A 22,325-nucleotide genomic window follows, 5' to 3' on the forward strand; every position below is an offset into this window, starting at 1 on the left:
TGGTAAACCACAGCAGGTACTCCAACAACCACTAATCATGCCCACATGTGCTTTGATGCCTTTCATCCTTGGAAAGAGTCAAGAAGAAGAAACCCAAGATGAGGACTTAGTGGAATGGATCTATAAAGATCCCATCACCACTGATATACCAAAAGTTAAACTTCCTACGGATCAATATGGCAAAGGTCTCCTCATTATGCAAAGAATGGGGTATGATGGTCAGAGTGCTTTGGGATATTGCCAACAAGGATGACATGAACCTCTGCTGCCGGAATTAAAAATACAGGCCTAGGTTTTGAAAAAGAGATCTTTCCTAAACTCAAATTCAAAGGAAAACCCAGCAAACCATTATGTCAGCCTACTATAAAAAGGACACCTTTTATTATCAAAGCAGCCTCAAGCACCATCACAACTACCCCATCAAGGTTCAAAATCCCCACACAACCATCACCAATACCATTCATCCCACCAAGAGAACCCATAATCCCATTAGCAACACCATTAGCAGTAGCAACTGTATTAGAACTCGCAGCAATATCTATGGCACCAGTAGTTCTAGCAGAAGCCACTAAGTCAATATTATCGATACTCCCCATATCAGATTCCTTGATCCCCACCAACCTTCCTGTAGCACCAATCACTACAAAGGTACATGAACGGATCACACCTGCAGTATTTAACTCAAAAGACATCCTAGTATGGTATAGTAATCGGATGCTGGAAAGTGACTTAGAGACCGACTCACATGAGTGGGAATTTGATTCTGTACAGCTTAACACTTCAGATGAGGAAGACACATCACTACCTCCACCACGCAAAGACGTCCTTGTTTATGGAGAAGCACAGATAAAGACCACTTGGGTTCTTGAACTGGAAACATCTTCCACAGACCCTACATCTCATCCTACGCCTGATTTTGATAGGGAGAGTACCATTAACGACCTTCACCATAAGGTCTTAACCCTCACTGATACATCTAATGCACTTAACCTAATCGATGAAGTAATGCCCATTATCCACCCTGAACTCATCGAATGGAACCAACCAAATCCCCCATGTCTAGACTTCTTCCAAAACGATGAGGCCATCATTGACTTTTTGGAATTAAGGGATAACCTACCAAGTGGGGATCACAAAGCTGGATTTGCCATTGAACTTAATAGCGCAACATACTTTGGGATGAATGCCAAACCTTTCAGCTGCAAAAATATCACAATAAAACATGGATCTTCCAGTGAAAACCACACTGTGGCACTGTTTGATCCAACAAAAGTAAAAAGAAAGAGCGTATCCAATGGTGAAAACCTCTCTGAGGCGCCTGAGGATGAAGGGTTTGACATTCTCCCTGCTAGTACACAATAGGAACGATCAATGATTCTCATCGAGGAAACCAAAGAATATAATATGGGGACTCCTGAAAATCCTCATATCATACACCTGGCATCTCTTCTCACTCCAGAGGAACAACCTAAGTTTATAGAGTTCTTCCACAAGCATCAGGTCAACTTTGCATGGTCATATGCAGACATGCCTGGGCTTGATCCTGATTTAGTCATGCATCACCTCACCGTAGCAGAAGGAGCCAAACCTATCAAGCAGAAGCTTCGTAAGATGCATCCTCAAATTGCAGTACTAGTCAAAATAGAACTCAAGAAACTCCTAGATGTTGGTTTCATTAGACCAATTGATTATGCAAAATGGATCTCCAATATTGTGTCTGTCGGCAAACCAAAAGGGGGCATCCACATTTGTACTGACTTCAGAGATCTAAATAAGGCCTATCCTAAGGATGACTTCCCCCTTCCAAATTGTAGCCTCGTAAATTGTACGCACTTGCTAGGGTGGTACAATTTCACACCTAGTTTAGCACCCACCTTGGCGCATTTTGCATTTTGCATTGCATTTCCCCTTTAGCACTTAATTAATTAAATTAATTAGGTCTAAGGTCCTATTTTATCATCTCCCATATCATAAAGTTGGGCCCTTTCATTAAAGTGTGCCCCTTTCATTTTATTCTTCCAATACATCATTTAATCAAAAACCCTAATTAGGTCCTATTTTGAACTTGGGGGCTTGATTTCGGGGGTCAAAACGTCTCGAAATCACCTGTAACTTCGGGATTCTCTCTAAAATCATCATATCTGACGGCCCTGAAAATTTGGTGAAAAGTTGTCGGGACCATGGCGCTTGTGCAACATGGTCCCGGACATTTTTCTCAAAATTTTGGGAGCACGATCCAATCATAAAATAAAGCTTAACCCCAAGAAATTGGCGGGACATTCAATCTCTAGGTCGGCCAAAATATGAATTTACAACCTAGGGTTTCATACATAAAAGCTCTCTTTCCTCATTGGAAAGGATCGGATTTTTGGCTTTCAAGGACCTTCTATGCAACGAAAGAGAAGATCTTTGAAGACTTCAACAACATTCAACATTCCTCTATCAAGCACTTATCAAATTCATTCATCCACTTAGGGCTTGGAAGACATTGAAGAACAATAGGAAATTACCGACTGAAGATTGGCTTGTACTCCTCTCTTGAGGGTTGGGTATGATTTCATGTTGTTTTCATGTCTTTGCATAAGCTTCAATATATCCTTTATTCATGCTTTAGATCACTTTGCATCTTGATTTAGAGCATTTACATTATCATTTACAAGCAATTAGGGTTTACTTTCTAGGTTGCTCTAGTTTGCTTTCTTGCATTTAAGGACCTTGCACACACACTAGGTCTGCACACACAATACATTTTACAATACAACTTGGCTATTCGTGGAGGTGGAAATCACCGAAGCGGGGGTTTGACTAAGGCAAAACCCTATATAGCTGCCCAAACACCTTTTCAGATATAAGTGTAGGTTTCGGGACTCGGATGACGCCGCAGGTTGCAGATCCGGGAGAAGTAGACTGAGACCGACCTTCCCACCAAATTTCAGAGAAAAAGACCAGGACAGGGGCGTGGGGCGCCCTGGTCCTGCCAGGACAGGGGCATGGGGCGCCCTGGTCCTGCCAGGACAGGGGCGCTAGGCGCCCTGGTCCCTACTGGGCACCCTGGTCCCTGGGACAGGGGCGCTGGGCGCCCTGGTCCGACAGCATTTTCAGCATTTTTGACAGCTTTTTCCAAAGTGCAAAAACAGCAGTTTCCGGAGCAGTTTCAGGGGCAGAATCAGGACAGTGGCGCCCGCGCCCCCGTCCTGAACATTTTCAGTCAGATTTTAACTCCGGGTACGCATTTTCATTCTTGCCTTATCCTTGTGTTTACAGCTTTCCATCATTTAAGTTCAATTCTGCAATCTTGTCATTAGTTCCTACTTGCATTTTGAGGTTAGGGATTGAACTTGCATCATTTGATCTTCCAATTTCAACAAAGGAATAGAAATCCTAATAGATATCCTGTGGCTCTCTCTTTCACAAAAAGAAGTAGCCAATTGTGCGATATCTCTAGGCTCTTTCGTATTCCGTAATGTGTGTCAAAAGGTAGGATTAGGGCATGTTAACCTAGTCTCGCTTTTTCCCCTACACATTTTGGTGAACCCGACGTGAATCTATCATTGCTTCCTCTTGCATTGCATTTGTTAGATCTAGATCTAGATTTAGTGTGTTTTCATTTCATTTTCATTAAAAAGAAAAGAAAAAGTGTGTTTCTTTGCATTGTGTGTTTAAATTTTATGCAATTTCAAAATGTTAGATTTTTATTTGCAAGATGATCATATTTGTGATGATTATGAGTTAGATGAAGCTTTAGATGAATTTTTGAAACCTAAATATACCAAACCTTCATTTTACCAAAAACTCATAAACCTTGTTACTATGCCATTTAGATGTGATGAGAAAGATAAGTCAAATGGTTCCTCTCAAGAGTACATTCCTATCAACTCTTCCACTGAATCTAGTAACATGGTTGTGTTCAAAAATCCCCTCTATGAGGAAATATCTCCTTTTGAATCAAAAGATAAACCTTTTAATAGATATGATCATGCTTTTTGGGATGATGCCCTTGATGCCTTTGTGTCTCCTAAAAAATGCTCCCTTCATGAGGATCCTTGTGTGCAAGAAGATGACATTATCCCTACATTTCCTAGTGATGGCCTTTCCTTTTCCAACAAAATTCCCACTAGAGATGATGAATTAATGATAAATGCTTACCCTTCTCCTATAGTTTGTCTTACCCATAAGCATCCCTTAGAGAAAGAAGATGAAATAATAAGCACTTTCCTTAATTCTCTCTCCCCTAAAGATCATATTGAACATATTTTGAGGAAAGAGGATGAGTTTAACACATCTATTGATGCTCTCCCTTCTAAGGATGAGGAATTAATAAACAATGTTATCTCCTCTCCCGAAATTGACAATACTTCAAACATTCCTTTCAACCACTTCACTATTTGGGATGAACCATTAGAAGAAGGTATAGATTATTCTCTACCCCTAGCCAAAGGGGATGAAATCAAGATTGGAAACTCCCTTGATAGTTTCTCCCCTTCCTTGAATCTCAATTATTCTCCCTCTAAAAATAAAGCATCTCCCTCTCCTCAAATTGGTTCTACTCATAAGGAAACCCTAGTTCAAAGCAAGATGGTTAACATTTCTTTCAAAGATCTCCCTCTCAAAAGTGAGACTTTAGAGAGTAGTGTTGATCCTTCTCCTAGAGAGTTTATTCCCCATGTAGATCCTTTGATGATAGAGGATGATATGACCTTTCCTCTTCCTACTAGAACATCAATGCTTACCCCTTGTCTCTCTCCTAAAATTGATTTAATCCGTGATAAGATTTTAGTGCAAGAGAAGACTATCAATAATTCTTCCAACACTTTTGTTCATTCCTCTAAACCATCCTCAATCAATTTGATACATGTGAATGAGACACCTAACAAACCTCTCTTCACTGTCCAAGGTGCTTGTCCTTCTCAAAATTCTCAACCTTTAAATAAGCCTATCTTAGTGGTTCAAGGTGGTTATGCTAATGATTCTTTTTGCACTCCTAAGAAACCCATTATTACTGTGCAAGGAGGTTATTCTTCTAAGAGCCCTTATGAGTATGCTAAGCAACTGATTAGAGAGAGTTATCATGCGGTTGCTCATACCTATAACACAAGAAACAATAGGCAACCTAGTCCTCCTCCAGTTATCCCCACTTCACTTCCTCCTTCCCAACCTATTCTTCCTCAAGCGCCTCATATTTCACAAATGCTTAGTAAGGACTATGATCTCATAGAACAACTTAAAGCTACCCCTGCTAAGATATCCCTTTGGGATTTGATCCAAACTTCTTCTGCTCATCATGGAATGTTACAAGATGCCTTGAAAGATTTGAATGTTCCTCCACCTAATACATCTAGTAATATAGTGTCTTTAGTTAACTCTGTGATGAATCCTAAAGCTCAAATTGTGTTTACCCAAGATGAGTTGCCTACTAGTGAAATTCAACAACAATATGATCCCTTGATGATTGTGGTTATCATAAATGACACTGCTATAAGACGAACACTGGTAGATAATGGCTCTGGCCTTAATGTGTGTAGCATTAATCTATTGCATAAGATGAATGTGGATACATCCCTTATTGAGCCTGACTCTCATCCCATTCGAGGCTTTGATAATGTGGCTAAGTCTTCATTAGGTATTATCACCTTTCCCGTCAGAGTGGGACCTGTTACTTTGCCTACTCCTATCCATGTTATGTCGGGAAATTTAACATACAACTTGTTATTAGGGAGACCTTGGATTCACAGTATGCAAGCTGTCCCCTCTACATTGCATAGACAAGTTAAATTCATTTATAACAATAAGACATATACCTTGATAGGTGATACTAATCTTCAAGCTTGTTTGCAAACATCTACTTCCAAAGGGAATTTTTCTAAATCTTCCTCTTCTAATGATGACTCTTTAAACAAGATACCTATGGATGAATCATTACTCTCTAATAATCAAAATTCTTTGGATGAGCCTAAAGCTCCTGAAGAAGATCCTTCTGGACTTGAGTCTACACATGAAAAGGCTTTTGATCCTGAGAAGGTTCTCGCGGAAGACGATTGGGGATCTCTTGATTTTAATCCCACCTTTGTAGGTGAATATAGGGTTCCTCTTAGAGATCTTAAAGGTAAAAAGAAGGAAGAAACTAGAGATCAATTAGTCTTACCTGAATCTATGAGCAATAATTTTGTGGCTGCTTCTCAAACTTCTTCTCCTCACACCTCTAATTATGAAGAGTTTGATTGTTTGTCTTATGAAAAACCACCTTCTCTTCCTGAAATGGCTGATCGTTATGGTCATGGTTTTCGCATTTTTGCTAAGCATGGGTATCATGGAAATGGTTGTGGCGCTCATGAACAAGGGATAAAAGTTCCTCTAGAGACTAATTTTCACAATTATGCCTTTGGACTTGGCTATAATCCCTGCAAACACACTAAAGCATCTAAAAGACCATCTCTCAATGTGAATGATATATTTAGTAGTGATGATGATCTCACTTCAACTAAATCATCTTCTACTTCTATCAACTCTCATTCCCCTCATAAGGAAATCTTGGCAATGAACAAATCTCTTTATGAATCCCCTCAAATTTCTAAATCCACTTATGAATCTTTATCTCCTATTCATCATAAAGTCCTTTCCTCCAGGGATAAGGCTCTAATAAATTACACTCATCCCTCTTCTAAGAGTTCTTGTGACTTTTCTTCTTCAATTTTATACATGTTTTTGATCTCACTTATAGTTGAGCATTTAGCATGTCATATTCAAATACCTCATTCAATCTATCATGTCTTTAAATAACATTAATGGCTATTATGTTGCTCATCATTATGTGACATTGGTAGCTCATTTACTGGGGGCTCATTGTCATTCATGATGTTACAATGTCAAGTGCAATCATATTTTTTTTTTTTTTTTTTTTTTGAAGCAACATAATAGCCCAATTTTCTTGTTCCTATGGGGACAAGAGTGATTTCATATATCTCTTCTTTTGCTTATGTCCAAATCTCTCCCTAGAAGATTGAGTAAGTCCTTCTCATTGAGGCAATGATCTTTCCTTATTTTTATCTAAGGATCCACTTTTTTTCCTATTTCGTGGATGGTGTGAACTTTATTACTTGATGTTATTCCTTGTAGGCATTTGTTGTTTGTTCAAGGATTCTCTCTTACAAGAGGTGTAAGTCCTTGACTACAACCTCTTTTGCACTTGGTAAAATACATCTATAATGAATTCACTCTCCTAATTGTGTTAAAAGGAGCGTCATCCTTCATTAAGGATCACTTTCACCTCGCAAAAGAAGGAAGTATTGCATTCTTATTCTCTTCTTTGTCTTATTCTAGAAGATGTTATATTTATCTAACTCATGGATCACCAATGTGTGTATTCATGCCTTTTTTTCCTTTCTTTTTCTTCTCTTTGCATTTTGTTTCCATGTACATCCTTCATCTTGTGTTAGAGAACTCTCAAATCCTCACACTCTTTGTTGTGTTGAAATTGAGATTTAGTCCTCTTTCTTACCAAATGATTCTCCATTAGTTTTTGATCTCATATCAAATCTTCTTGTGAGCATTTGTCATCAATATTCTTTAACAATTCGAAGTGGTAAACATGATACCCTGTTTCAACTCACTAAAATTAGCAAGCCGAAACAGGGGGGGGCATATAGCTACCCTTGAATTTTCATCACCTTCCTTAGTAAGCATTAGGTGATTTTGTGATCTAACGTGTATTTTGTAGGGTGTGGTTCCTAACTGTGTACTGCAGATACCGCTGGGGGCTTCGTTCGACAGACTTATGGATATATCCTTTTTCAAATAATGTTTACTTTTCTGTACTTTAGCTTGCATATGCACGTAGTGTTCATATGACCGCTAAAGTGGGGGCTAAATGTAGCGTCGTAAATTGTACGCACTTGCTAGGGTGGTACAATTTCACACCTAGTTTAGCACCCGCCTTGGCGCATTTTGCATTTTGCATTGCATTTCCCCTTTAGCACTTAATTAATTAAATTAATTAGGTCTAAGGTCCTATTTTATCATCTCCCATATCATAAAGTTGGGCCCTTTCATTAAAGTGTGCCCCTTTCATTTTATTCTTCCAATACATCATTTAATCAAAAACCCTAATTAGGTCCTATTTTGAACTTGGGGGCTTGATTTCGGGGGTCAAAACGTCTCGAAATCACCTGTAACTTCGGGATTCTCTCTAAAATCATCATATCTGACGGCCCTGAAAATTTGGTGAAAAGTTGTCGGGACCATGGCGCCCATGCAACATGGTCCCGGACATTTTTCCTGAAATTTTGGGAGCACGATCCAATCATAAAATAAAGCTTAACCCCAAGAAATTGGCGGGACATTCAATCTCTAGGTCGGCCAAAATACGAATTTACAACCTAGGGTTTCATACATAAAAGCTCTCTTTCCTCATTAGAAAGGATCAGATTTTTGGCTTTCAAGGACCTTCTATGCAGCGAAAGAGCAGATCTTTGAAGACTTCAACAACATTCAACATTCCTCTATCAAGCACTTATCAAATTCATTCATCCACTAGGGCTTGGAAGACATTGAAAAACAATAGGAAATTACCGACTGAAGATTGGCTTGTACTCCTCCCTTGAGGGTTGGGTATGATTTCATGTTGTTTTCATGTCTTTGCATAAACTTCAATATATCCTTTATTCATGCTTTAGATCACTTTGCATCTTGATTTAGAGCATTTACATTATCATTTACAAGCAATTAGGGTTTACTTTCTAGGTTGCTCTAATTTGCTTTCTTGCATTTAAGGACCTTGCACACACACTAGGTCTGCACACACAATACATTTTACAATACAACTTGGCTATTCGTGGAGGTGGAAATCACCGAAGCGGGGGTTTGACTAAGGCAAAACCCTATATAGCCGCCCAAACACCTTTTCAGATATAAGTGCAGGTTTCAGGACTCGGACGACGCCGCAGGTTGCAGATCCGGGAGAAGCAGACTGAGACCGACCTTCCCACCAAATTTCAGAGAAAAAGACTAGGATAGGGGCGTGGGGTGCCCTGGTCCTGCTAGGACAGGGGCACTAGGCGCCCTGGTCCCTTCTGGGCGCCCTGGTCCCTACTGGGCGCCCTGGTCTGATAGCATTTTCAGCATTTTTGACAGCTTTTTCCAAAGTGCAAAAACAACAGTTTCCGGAGCAGTTTCAGGGGCAGAATCAGGACAGTGGCGCCCGCGCCCCCGTCCCAAACATTTTTAGTCAGATTTTAACTCTGGGTATGCATTTTCATTCTTGCCTTATCCTTGTGTTTACACCTTTCCATCATTTAAGTTCAATTCTGCAATCTTGTCATTAGTTCCTACTTGCATTTTGAGGTTAGGGATTGAACTTGCATCATTTGATCTTCCAATTTCAACAAAGGAATAGAAATCCTAATAGATATCCCATGGCTCTCTCTTTCACAAAAAGAAGTAGCCAATTGTACGATATCTCTAGGCTCTTTCATATTCCGTAATGTGTGTCAAAAGGTAGGATTAGGGCATGTTAACCTAGTCTCGCTTTTTCCCCTACACACAAATATCGACATCATAGTGGATCTAACAGCAGGACATGCCATGCTTTCACTCATGGATGGCTTTTCAGGATACAATCAAATAAATATCACACCAGAGGACCAACATAAGACATCCTTCACATGTCCATGGGGCACATATTGCTGGAATGTAATGCCTTTCAGTCTCAAAAATGCAGGAGCAACCTATCAACGAGCAATGACCACCATCTTCCATGACATGATGCATACTATGATGGAAGATTATGTGGATGACTTACTAGCAAAATCACTCACTAGAGAAGGGCATCTCCACATCTTAGATAAAATCTTTGATAGACTGGAACAATACCATGTTCGACTCAACCCAAAGAAATGTGTCTTTGGAGTAACCTCCGGGAAACTTCTAGGATACATTGTCTCAAGCAAAGGTATTGAGGTCAATCCAGCAAAGGTAAAAGAAATCATGGACATGCCACCACCAAAGAATATCAGTCAGCTAAGGACATTACAAGGGCGGCTTCAATCTATCCGAAGATTGATTGCACAATTGGTAGATAAATGTCACCCATTCACACACTTGCTACACAAGAACATCTGCTTTTAGTGGGATGCCCGATGCCAACAAGCATTTTAGATGCTTAAAGACTATCTCATGAATCCACCATTACTGATGCCACCAGATCCAAGTAGACCATTGTTACTCTATATCTCAGCAACAAGTACAACATTGGGTGTACTACTGGCACAACATAATGCAGAAGGCAAAGAGTGTGCTGTTTACTACATCTCTTGCACATTGGTGGGCTATGAACTCAATTACACACCTATTGAGCAAGCTTTCTTAGTAGTAATCTTAGCAACCACTAAACTAAGGCACTATCTATTAACACACAAGGTACAACTCATTGCAAAGATCGATCCACTCAAGTACTTACTCAGCAAAGTAGCATTGATAGGCCTCTTGGCCAAATGGGTGATGATTCTAAGTGAATTTGACATTGAGTACGTGGACTGTAAAGCTATCAAAGGTCAGGTTATTGCAGATCAGTTGGCCGATGCACCCCTCATAGGCGATCATCCTCTCATTTCCAATTTTCTAGATGAAGAGATATTCATGATCACAACAACACAACCATGGAAACTATACTTTGATGGTTCATACACTAGACATGGCTTGGGGGCAGGCATCCTATTTATCACACCTCAAGGTGACAGCATCCCAAAGTCTTATAGGCTCACATTTCCATGCACTAACAACATAGCAGAGTATGAGGCCTTGATCACAGGACTCAGGCTAGCCATACAATGGAAATTACAAGAACTGCAAGTATATGGCGACTCACAACTGGTCATTCGACAAGCAACTGATGAATATCAGACCAAGGATGATAAACTCATGCCATATAAGCAAATGGTGGACACTCTAAAGACATCATTTACTACTATCACTTTTGAGCAGATACCAAGAGATCAGAATCGAGCTGTTGATGCTATGGCTACCATCGCATCTCTCCTAGTTCTTCCACAAAATTCAACACGCTATGAGTTCTTGGTAGAACAGCTTTGGATTCCCGCTTATGATATCACCGAATCTAAAATGATATGTCACCTTGTCGGTTCTGAATCCCCATGGTACAGTGAGTTCTACACCTATCTTTGTGATCACACCCTTCCTCCCAACCAATCAAATAACCAATGTAAAACCTTCATTTGGCAAACTGCTCGATATACCATTATTGCTGAAACCCTATACCGACGCGGTCTTGATGGTACTCTCCTTCGATGTCTGGAACAAGGTGAGATAATAAAGGCTTTGGAATAAGTCCATGAAGGAATTTGCGGGACTCACTCAAGTGGTCCATCACTAGCCAAGAAACTCCTGCGCAATGGATACTATTGGCCATCTATGGAAAAAGATTCCTACTACTTTGTCAGAAAATGCAAGAAATGTCAAGTTCATGGTGACCTGATACATGCACCAGTCCAGGAACTACAACCAATCACAACACCATGGCCTTTTTGTCAATGGGGCCTTGACCTTGTGGGTAAGATTCATCCATCTTCATCCAACGGCCATAAATTCATTATTACCGCCACCGAATATTTCACAAAGTGGATCGAAGCCGTTCCATTTACCCAAGTCACCGACAAGTAGATCGCTTCATTCATCCTCAACTACATCATCTGCCAGTATGGTGTACCCATGTCCATCATCATATATAACGTTCTTCCTTTCAAAAATCAGGATGTCCGCGAACTTTGTAAGAAATTTCATATCCAACACCGCTTTTCCACTCCCTATTACCCACAAGGAAATGGTCAGGCTAAAGCATCCAATAAAAACATATTGAGGATCCTAAAGAAGACAGTCAATGATGCCAACCGTGATTGGCATGTTCAACTGAATCCAACACTATGGGCATATCGAACTAGCATTCGGACCCCTACGGGCGCAACTCCTTATTCATTGGTCTATGGTGCCAAAGCTATCTTACCTATTGAGGTGGAGATATCATCACTACGGGTTTCCTTGCATAATCTAATTGATGATGAAGCCTACAGAGTATCCCATCTTCAGGACTTGGAGTTACTTGATGAGAAATGACAAGCTGCATACAATCACCTCAAAGCCTATTAGCAGCGCATGAGCAGAAGCTACAATCACCGAGCTAGCCCTCATACATTTGAGGTAGGTGATCTTGTTCTACGAGAGAATCCTTGCAACCAACCAAATAGAGAACGTCAGGGAAAGTTTGAATCAAACTGGCTGGGCCCATATGTTGTCACTGCTATATTCGGGTCCGGGGCATATCAGTTGGCTACATTAGAAGGAGAACCACTTGCAAATCCAGTCAACAACATGCACCTCAAACAGTTTTATACATAAAGCTATATAGAGTATCAGGCTCTCATACATACTAGAAAAACAATCCAAAAACATTCAGAAAAATGTCCTGAAGAAATACAAAAACATTCAAAAAGTAAAGAAAAATCATGCATCCAAACGGTGAACAAACCACTCCGGTGGCACCTTGGGTAAGTGCGATGGTGAAAACCTGGCAAATAGGTACCACTCGTAAAGACAATGGCTCTAGTATCTTTCAGGCTCATTGCGATCACATTCATCCACACATCCATCCATCCAAACCATGGCTTGATATTTGATCTGCAATAAAGAGATAGTACTTCATGCATCTTGCATCTGACTTTTTCGTAGTCATGTTTAAACTTGGGGGCAATACCCTTAAAATCTAGAAGATGGAAGTGGATTCTACATTACTGGTGATTCATTGGCAAAAACACTCAAAAATGTCTCACAAAATATAAAAAAAAAAACATTCAAAACTGTTCCACAAAAGTCCAAAAACATCGAAACAACCGTTGAAAATCACACAAAAACATGGCAACACATTGTACATACTCATCCACGTAGATACCAAACAAACATTGTGATATAATCCTCAAAATGACCACTTATCAATCGACCACATAATCAACATCAACACTCAAAACTGTCTTCAACAAGGATGCATCCTTCCTTACCAAAACAAAGACAAAAAGTGACGTTTTCTTTGACAAGAAAATTATGTTAAGCTATCAAATACTTGGTTGATTTGTGAGTACAATCATTTGTTTATCTGTATCAGGATCTTTCAACATTGTTTTGTATCATTTACACATTATTTCCGATGAAGTTCTGGGGCATGTACTAATGGTGTCTACGTGGGAAGTTCACTAAGCTACGTGATCTTATGCCAAATGCAGTCATAGATCATTACGGCTTGCTGACTACAACGTATACCTCGACCATATGAGCATGAACTATTACCAAGGATCCTTATTCTTTATTCTTTATGTATATACTATTTGTTTGTAGGAACAATGCTCTTTCTTTGGTTCCTCCTAACTCATCCAAACTGGATAAAGGTTTTATCTCTTAGTATAGTATGCACTTGTCTCAGGATATGATCAGCCTAAGATCAAGGAGGATGATCCAAGTCATGCATGAACGAAGATAATCCTTGTCTATTCCACAAGCAATACTCTGGTCAACTTGACCCTTATATCAAGTCGTTTGTATTAACTTGCTATATAAAATCCATGTAAGGAATACTCAGGTCATCTTGAATCATTATGTCAAGATGCTTGTATTCTCTTCCAACATTTTTAAGCTCAATGATGAAAATAGAGCACTATGGATCGTCATTCCATCTCATTTGTTTATATATTGCATTCCGTTGCATATCACCCATCCATTCATTCATTCATATATAGGCTTTATATGCAAAAGTGACCATTAAAAGCTGGTCTTGGATACAATCATGACCGAGTACTCTGATACATCATCAATGCATCATGTAAAGTCTTAAAAACCTTGTATTCCTCATGGTCATATCATCATCGCATTTAGGTGCATCTTGCATTAATTCCATTCATGTCATTTTTAACTTAACATTGCATAGAGTTCATTTTTGACATTAGTTTTCATTAATCATTTGCATCATTGCATCAATCATAAATAATTAGATTCATTTGTGGGATCAAATTGTCTTTGATTGTTTTAAATCATTTGCTAGACATTCATTTAGTATCATTTATCCATCATCATTTCATCATTCTTTATCATTTATCATTGCATACATTCATTTATAGTTAAAAGGTGCATTCATTCATCCATCATTAAAGTATCTTATTATGCTCATTTTAGGATTCATTCACATTGCATTCATTATCCTCTTTTTAATTGCATTAAGGTGCAGTTATTAAAACCATAAGTTATAGTATCATCACATTATCATTTTTACTTAAATCATATTTAAGCATTTATAATCATAAATCCATTTATTGGTTCATACCATTTGATATATATCCATTATATGTATGCATTCATTTAGACATTATCATATAAACATTTGTACTTTACATTTTGTTTATCCATATTGCATTCATCTAAAAACATCTAGATGCATATCCATACATAAAAACATTCATCATCGCATAAATCATCTCATCATTATATTGCAATAGGAAACACCAAAATCCTGTTCATAAATAATCACAAGCATACATCATCCTCATGGCATTACATACATAAAGCATTACATCAAAAATCAAACAAATCATACATATATAAGCCTACATTCATATGTCAGTATCCCACAGCATAAATCATCATAAAAACATGCATATAAGAAACATCTCATCAAATGCATACATATACACATATCCATCTAAGCAATAACTCATCATCCTGCATAAACATCCATATAAATCAAATACATATCATCAAAATATGGGATCACCCCATATATCTCATATCATATATCAGAGTATAATGAAGTCTACACAAAATAGGCTACCAAGAGCCATCCAAGATACAGTCCAAAAATAAACAAATGATATAATACATATATGCACAAATGCTCTCTCAAATGCCACTCTGGCCAGATGTTGTACCACTACCACCATCACCACCTGCTCTCCCACTAGTGCCTGCACCACTTGATCCATCTCTCCGTGGAGGCCTCATCGAACCCCCACTCACTCCTGCATCCCCTGATCTCTCCCTCCGTAGAGGACCCATCACACCCCCACTGCTCTGCACCCTCTGCGATTGCTCTGATCTGGCCTACCACATATGAGAATAGCTAAGAGCTCATTGACTAACTGACACCACCTACTCATATAAACCCCGCTAGTAGTCTATCTCTGCCTTTGCTCATCGCATCTCCCTCATCACCTCCCCTGTAGGTGCCTGTGCTCCTACTCCGACCTGGACTCTCTCCTACAGCTCTGCCAATCTCTCCACTGCACTATCCCTCTCCCGCAACACCACTGCCAGCTCTGACTCCTGTGCAAATAGCTGCATATCCCTAGCCGCCAACTCCGCCTCCAAATCCTCTATCTGGGTCTGCAAACGTACTATCATATGATCTCAAAGATCTCTAGTGGCTCCCTCCCTAGTATCCATAGCTCCCTCACCTGTACCACCCTCTCCAGTAGCTCCCTCTCCATCCCCCTCCCACTCAGCCGAACTCCTCCCTATATCAATGGTCCCTATGATATCTGTAGAGGTAGTCCACCTCTCCCTCTCCGTTGACTCCGCATCCCCAACCCACCACCTCCTCCACCTCCTCCTCCTCCACCCCCTCCTCCATCTCCTCCACCTGCCCTCAGTCCTTGACCTCCTACCCTCCTCCATCTCCGTCCCCTCTCATCCTCAAAATATGGGATCGGCTCTGCTAGATCAGATATCTGTAAGATCGGGTGCGCTGCCCGGTACTGCGTGTACTCATCTGACACTCCTACATCCATGACCCTCGGTCGTATATACCATGGTCTCGCCTACAGTGTCCAGAACTCTGCCAATGCCTGATCATATGGTAGCACTAGCCCCCATGTGTACCTCTCTCGAATAACCTGAGCATACTCTCCTGATCCACTGGGCAGTCCTTGCTGTTGTCCAAACTGTCTCAGCACTCTCCTAGGCACCTGTCTCTCCACATGGTATGAGGTCCTCCCAATGAGGAATCGAGTCATAAAAATGTAGGGCAGTGCCTCTGCATCATCATCTCATGGCTCACACTCCAGGTATGGACGCCATATAATTGCATCCAGATCATCCAAAGCCCACCACCACCACTCCAACTTCCCCAGGTGGGGCTGACTCATCATGCTGCTATACATGAAAATGTACGGCTGATCTACCACACGGAATCTCAGACTCACCGATCGAGTCACTGGTAGGTGCTCCCAGGCCCAAATATGCAGCAACGTTATGCCCACTGCTAAGGAACCCCTCTCTCGATAAACCACCTCATGGAGCTCCTAGTATAAGTGCGCCAACACGCACGACCCCCACGCAAATCAAGTCCCCTTGGTCATCATCATCTCGATCACCTGCCCCCACCCCAAGGCCAAACCATGTGATCGCCTATCCAGACAAAGAAGTCCTCCCACAATACCTGATAAGACTACTGGAAGAGGCTCATATAACCCCGCTATCTTCTCCCAAGCAATGGAGCCATCATCAATGAAAACGTCCTCATCAAAAATCCTCTGCACTGCAAGAGTCCTCCATGATCTGTCGTATGTGACTAGCTCCCCCCGAATCGAAATCCGTAGGATGCACCACACATCCTCTAGGGTCACTGTCATCTCCCCCCGTGCCAGATGGAAGGTGCACGTCTCGTTGTGCCACCGCTCTACTAATGCTGTGATCAATCCGTGATTCATACGAATCATGGGCATGTGCATCACCTCATATAGTCCAGTCGTGGCAATGCAATCAATCTCCGCCTCTATCAATCAATCCCGCAACCCCTATGTCGCAGGATGTCGCTTGCATAACCGCAACACGCCTAGCTCCTCCTGCACATGCACATTCATCAATCACCATCAGCTGTTTTGTTTTCAAACTTTCTTAAGTTTAAACCTAGACTATCAATAGATACTTTGATCAAGTATCTTCGGGTCTCAACAAGTAAGCAATCATGGCCACCTAGACTTCAACAGACATTTATCCTACAAATGACCTAAGTCTCATCAGGCTGCTATGATTCAAAACAACTCTCACTTCACATCGCCATCCATCCATCATTGGCATCGGGAGCTTTTCTTCATCCAAACTGGGGCATCTTTTTATCCTAAGGCAAAAGCACTATTTTATCAGCAAAAACGCTAGTTTCCTAATTATAGCGCTACAACCCTAACACAAGTGCTCAATTAGCTATCCCATAGCGCTCAAACTACAAATGCGCTAAAACCACTACAACTGTAGTGCTAATTAAGATCAATAGCGCTCAATCAAGCCCTCAATAGCACTTATTAATCAATAACGCCTAAACTTACATGCAATAGCGCTAAAACATTTCAATAGTGCTCAAACAAAGGGGCAGTGGCGCCATTGCGGCACAGTAGCGCTAGTTCATGGAACAAAAGCGCCAAAACCATAGTTTCAGTGCTCTTGCTCCGACTCGACTTGGACTCAGCTAAAAATGTATAAAAAATGCATAAAAATTAAAATTTCAAATTTACGTACCGCTAGTCCGTAGTCATCTGGGTGCTGGAACCGTCGGACTCACTCAAATCTGTGCTCTGCAATCGGTATCGGCATCCTGACTACTACTCACTCCTCCAAAAGGTCACTATCAGAGCTCTGGTTTCACACTGGTCGTGGTCACAAATGATCCTGTTTTCATCCTTTTCACCCCATTTATACCCTTCGTCGTCACCGTAACTTCCCCCCGCTCACTACCGTGGTCCCCGTGAACTTCTCGAGCCCCCCATTTCTCCATTTTTCCCTCGATTTCTTCTATTTTTCACCCGTATGGCTAACTTCTTCTCTTCTAACACCCTGCCAATTTTCATTCTTTTTCGAAAGATCGCCCGATTTTTCAAAAAATTCCGACCCATCTCTCGAGGGGGCATACCACCCATTAAATTTACATTTTATGGGGTGTTTCTTCACACCAGTTTTTCTTTCTTTGAAACGACGCGATAAACCGCACCGTCTCAAAGAGGGGCAAATGTAGTCACACAAATCTGTCCAGCTTAATTAAATAAATATTCGCTATTTATTTGATTAAAAATCCACCAGCCATCAGTTAATTAAATAAATATTTAATTAATTCATCTCCAAACATTCTCCTATTAATTAAATAAATTATTCAATTTATTTTAATTAATTCATTTAACCAAATTCACAATCAATTAAATGAATAAAATCTATTTATTTAATTAAATCCCCTTTTTCCTCTTTTAAATAAATTAAATAAAACATTTATTTAAATCATTATCCCCCCCACTTGCATTTTCCTACAAATGCAACTTGCACACATTTATTGAAATAAACTAATTTTTATTTTAATAAAATCTCATTTTCCCTCACCCACCAAATCCAATTGCAAAATCTAATCCCATTCTAGATTTTTCTAACCCCTTCCTGATTAGCCTAATCCATCCCCTAATTATTATCACATTCCTAAGCAAAATGAAGTCACTTCTCAAAGACTTCAAAAGTCTTTAAAAAGCATTTAATGCTTTGTGTGTTCAACAAATTAACCCCCAAAGTCTTCCAAGACCACTAATGGCTCTTACATGACCATTTATGGCTCTTACATAACCATTTATGGTTATTTCAAACTTGTCTCCCCAAACATTTATTGTTTTGACCATATTCATCCTTTTCACATTTGCACAAGAGTTTATCCATTGGATAAAAGCTTTATTCTTTGAATAAAGAATTTATTCATTCAATTAACCTTGACTTTAACTCCCAAAGTCATGTCAAGCATTTAATGCTTATTCCCTCCCCTCTCAACCTATCTCACATTGACACTTGTCATCCTAGGATTGGGTTGAAAGCTCTCACATGGATTTGAAATCATTCAATCCTGACCCTTGTTGAGATTGCTTGATCTCAACCATCCATTGCTCCATTTTCCCTATAAATAGAGCCCATTTCTTCATAATCTAGATCCTGAAAACTTCTATGTATTTAACCTATAGGCATTTTAGAGAGTATTTAGCATAGCAAACTAAAATCTTGTTATTTTGGTTAAAATCAATCATTTTATAGCATCTAGTATTTTAGCTTTTCATTTTACATTTAGAGCAAAATACTAAAATCTCAATCCTCCATAAGCATCCATAGTGCAAAAAGCTACTGAGAGCTACACTATTTTGGAACTTGGAGAGGAGAGGAACAAGGGAGAAGGAGCTAAGAGCATGCTAAGAGGCATTTGGAGATGCCTCATTATCTTTGTTTCATTTGTTAGATATATTAGCATGATTTTAGTATCTCTTTTGATATGCCTGTTTAGATTAGTTTTTGATTGACTAACACTAACGATTTTCTTGTGTCTTGTGTTATTTATCTCAGACTAACCTTGTCCACTTTGCAGAGCATCAAATTGCAATATATATTATTTAGAGAAAACAACATGTTGTCTACACCTTTTAGTTTTACTATTTGGCCATATTAGTCATCCTTGTCTCCATTCATTCTATTGTATTTTCTTCTTTCTTTGTACAAGTGAAGTCTATTATAGCATCAAAAGCATGCAAGGGTAGATATCCTACTAAAAATTATAAAATTTAATTTATAATATTTTTACCATTATAAGGGCCATTTGAATTATATCCATGTGGAGGCATGAAATTTGTAGTTGAAGTAATTATATATGTGAAATAGATAATATTAATCAAAGAGATCATTGATAAATATAAAAAGTTGTAGCATTGACTGTAAAGAATGTTGCTAAATCCAAAAAAATTGTAGCTCGATAGCATAGATTGGTCGTAAATCGAAAAAAATATTGTGTTAGTTGTAGGGATCATTGTTAAATCTAAAAACTTCTAGCATTGATCATAAAGATTATTGTTAAATCTATGATTTTTTATTACACTAATCATTCCAAATGGTGAATAGTATATTGATTGTTATCGCTACAAAGTTGATTGGTGGTGACAACTTTGAAGAAAGCCATCATTGGATGAAAAGTACTTTTCTCTTGTCAAATATCATGTCCTTTATGGATGAAACTATGAAAGACATATTTTTATGAATAATTGACGAGCAAAGAAAAAGAAAGGCTTTATAGTATTATAATTATTTTGGTCATATTGAAAGACAATATTTTGAAAGGAAAGATATGAAAACACATAATCAAGGGTGTTAAAACAAGATTACATTTGTATACTTTGGAGAAGGTTTTTTTTCTTAAATTTTCTCCATTTATACATGGGAATCTAATAAAACTATTTTTCATAGATGGCATCCATCATCTAGTTAAGTTGTGTAATAAAATAAAGTTTATGGGAGAGCGTTAACAAATGTAAACTACTTTTAATCACACACCCTAAATAATTTGTCATATACAATCATGTCTCATATAAGAGACATGTTTGTCCATGCATACATTATTCATTTAAATATCTTTGGATCCATAAACTTGAAATAGAGAAAATCTATTCAAGCTCTCTAATTTCAACAAATCTAAGCATGATCAATCTAAAATCTATTCAAGCTCTCCAATTTCAACAAATATCTACCCTAAACCTCATACTACTAATCTCCCTCATTCCCCTCGCATACACATCCTCTCCTCCCTCCTCGGCCCTCACCCTAACTCTGAGGCGCAGACCCAACTCAAACACCACACAAATCCCCACAACAAGCAATTCCAATCCCAAATCCACTCCACCATCAAACGAGCCCAATATTTGGCCTCAACATCCACAGCCCAAACACCCATACACCCAAAATTCAACGACCTATTCTTCATAGAAGTCCAAGCATCAAAGCATAATCGAAGGGGGTTTTTTATGAGAGTTATCACAAGGACAAGACAACTCCTGGCTATTGCTTATCCTACTCTATCAGGAGGGCAAGGACCATTCATTATACTACTGTTACCATCCTCCTCTTCCCATGCAAAATGAAGATAGGCTTCGGCCTTGTTAATTATGGAGGGGATTTTATTGGACTTGAACCGGGGGTGCTCCATTGGGGTTAATTGCTTTCTTTCTCATTGAAACCCCGTGAGTGAGAATAGAAGCCCCTTTGAATGTAGCTGGAAACCCCATGAGTGAGAAAAGAAGCCCTCCCTATTGTCAACTATACTAGTTAGTGTGGGTCAATCCATATCCCAACCACATTACTCCTTGGTTATCCATCTGGGGGTGAGGACAGGTAATGCTGGGTGGGAGCAGACACAACAATACACTAGGAAAGAAAGAAAATGAAATTTCGAAAAAAATAGTTAAGAAAGAAATTGAAAAACAAAGAGTTCTTACCTTGCTTGTGTAGAGATCGCTCCGGCGGGGGGGGGGGGGGGCAGGGAGGCAAGATTTGCTTTCAAAATGAAAATGCGTTGTGTTTTTTTTTTTTAATAAAATGCCCGAGGTCGTCAGAATTCCGATGAACATGGGCATTTTAAAAAAAAAAAATCAAATTTTCACACAATGCTCCTTGTCCGTCGGAAACCTCCATCGGAATTTGACCCCAAATGTATTAGTGAACCTTCACAATAAATTTTTTTAGTAGGAATTAGAAGTGTTGGATGTTTTGGGAGATTGTTGGAGATTTTTGTAAGTATGCTGCAAATATGTGCTTGAGTGATATCTAAGAGATGTGTTGTCATTGATGTCAACATATTTCTCTATTTGTGACAGTGATGCAGTGAAGTTTAGTGAGTTGGTTTGTTCAACAAGTTGATGATCAGAGTTGGTGGATTAAAGGGTTTGTAGAGGATTGTTTATAGATCATTCAGTGTAATTTTCAAAGGTCCACATGAAGATTTGAGTGAGTTATGGATATCTATGTTGTGGCTGGTTTTTCAATTGTTTAATGATTGCAGAATGTCAGTATTTTGATCTGCATTTCTCCACACTGCAATATCTTAATCTATGGATTTGAAGATGTGTTTGGGATGTCGATGTGTGTCTTCAATTCAGATGGTTCATGGTTTGGAGCTCCGCAAGTGATTTTTCCAAGTTGATAGTCATTGCATCTAGTGTTTTTGAAGTTCAATATGATGATGATATGATTCTAGTAATTTGAGTTGATGTGGATGTTGCAGTCGTAATTCATGATGCTTGTGGATGTTTCTGGATCATGTGCCTTTTGGTGGTGGCCCGCATTAAACATTGTGTGTGTAATTGATGATTTTCTCCAATGTGTTGGTGTTCTTCATATTTGTGATCGACCAGATGCTTGTAGCATGTTGTGGATGTTCGACGCATAATTCTTAGAGATGTTTCATATTCAAGGTGTGTGATATGGGTCTGTGATATGTCTTAGCTAAC

The sequence above is a fragment of the Cryptomeria japonica genome, chromosome 9 (genome assembly GCF_030272615.1).
Source record: "Cryptomeria japonica chromosome 9, Sugi_1.0, whole genome shotgun sequence".
In the NCBI taxonomy this organism is placed as follows: Eukaryota; Viridiplantae; Streptophyta; class Pinopsida; order Cupressales; family Cupressaceae; genus Cryptomeria; species Cryptomeria japonica.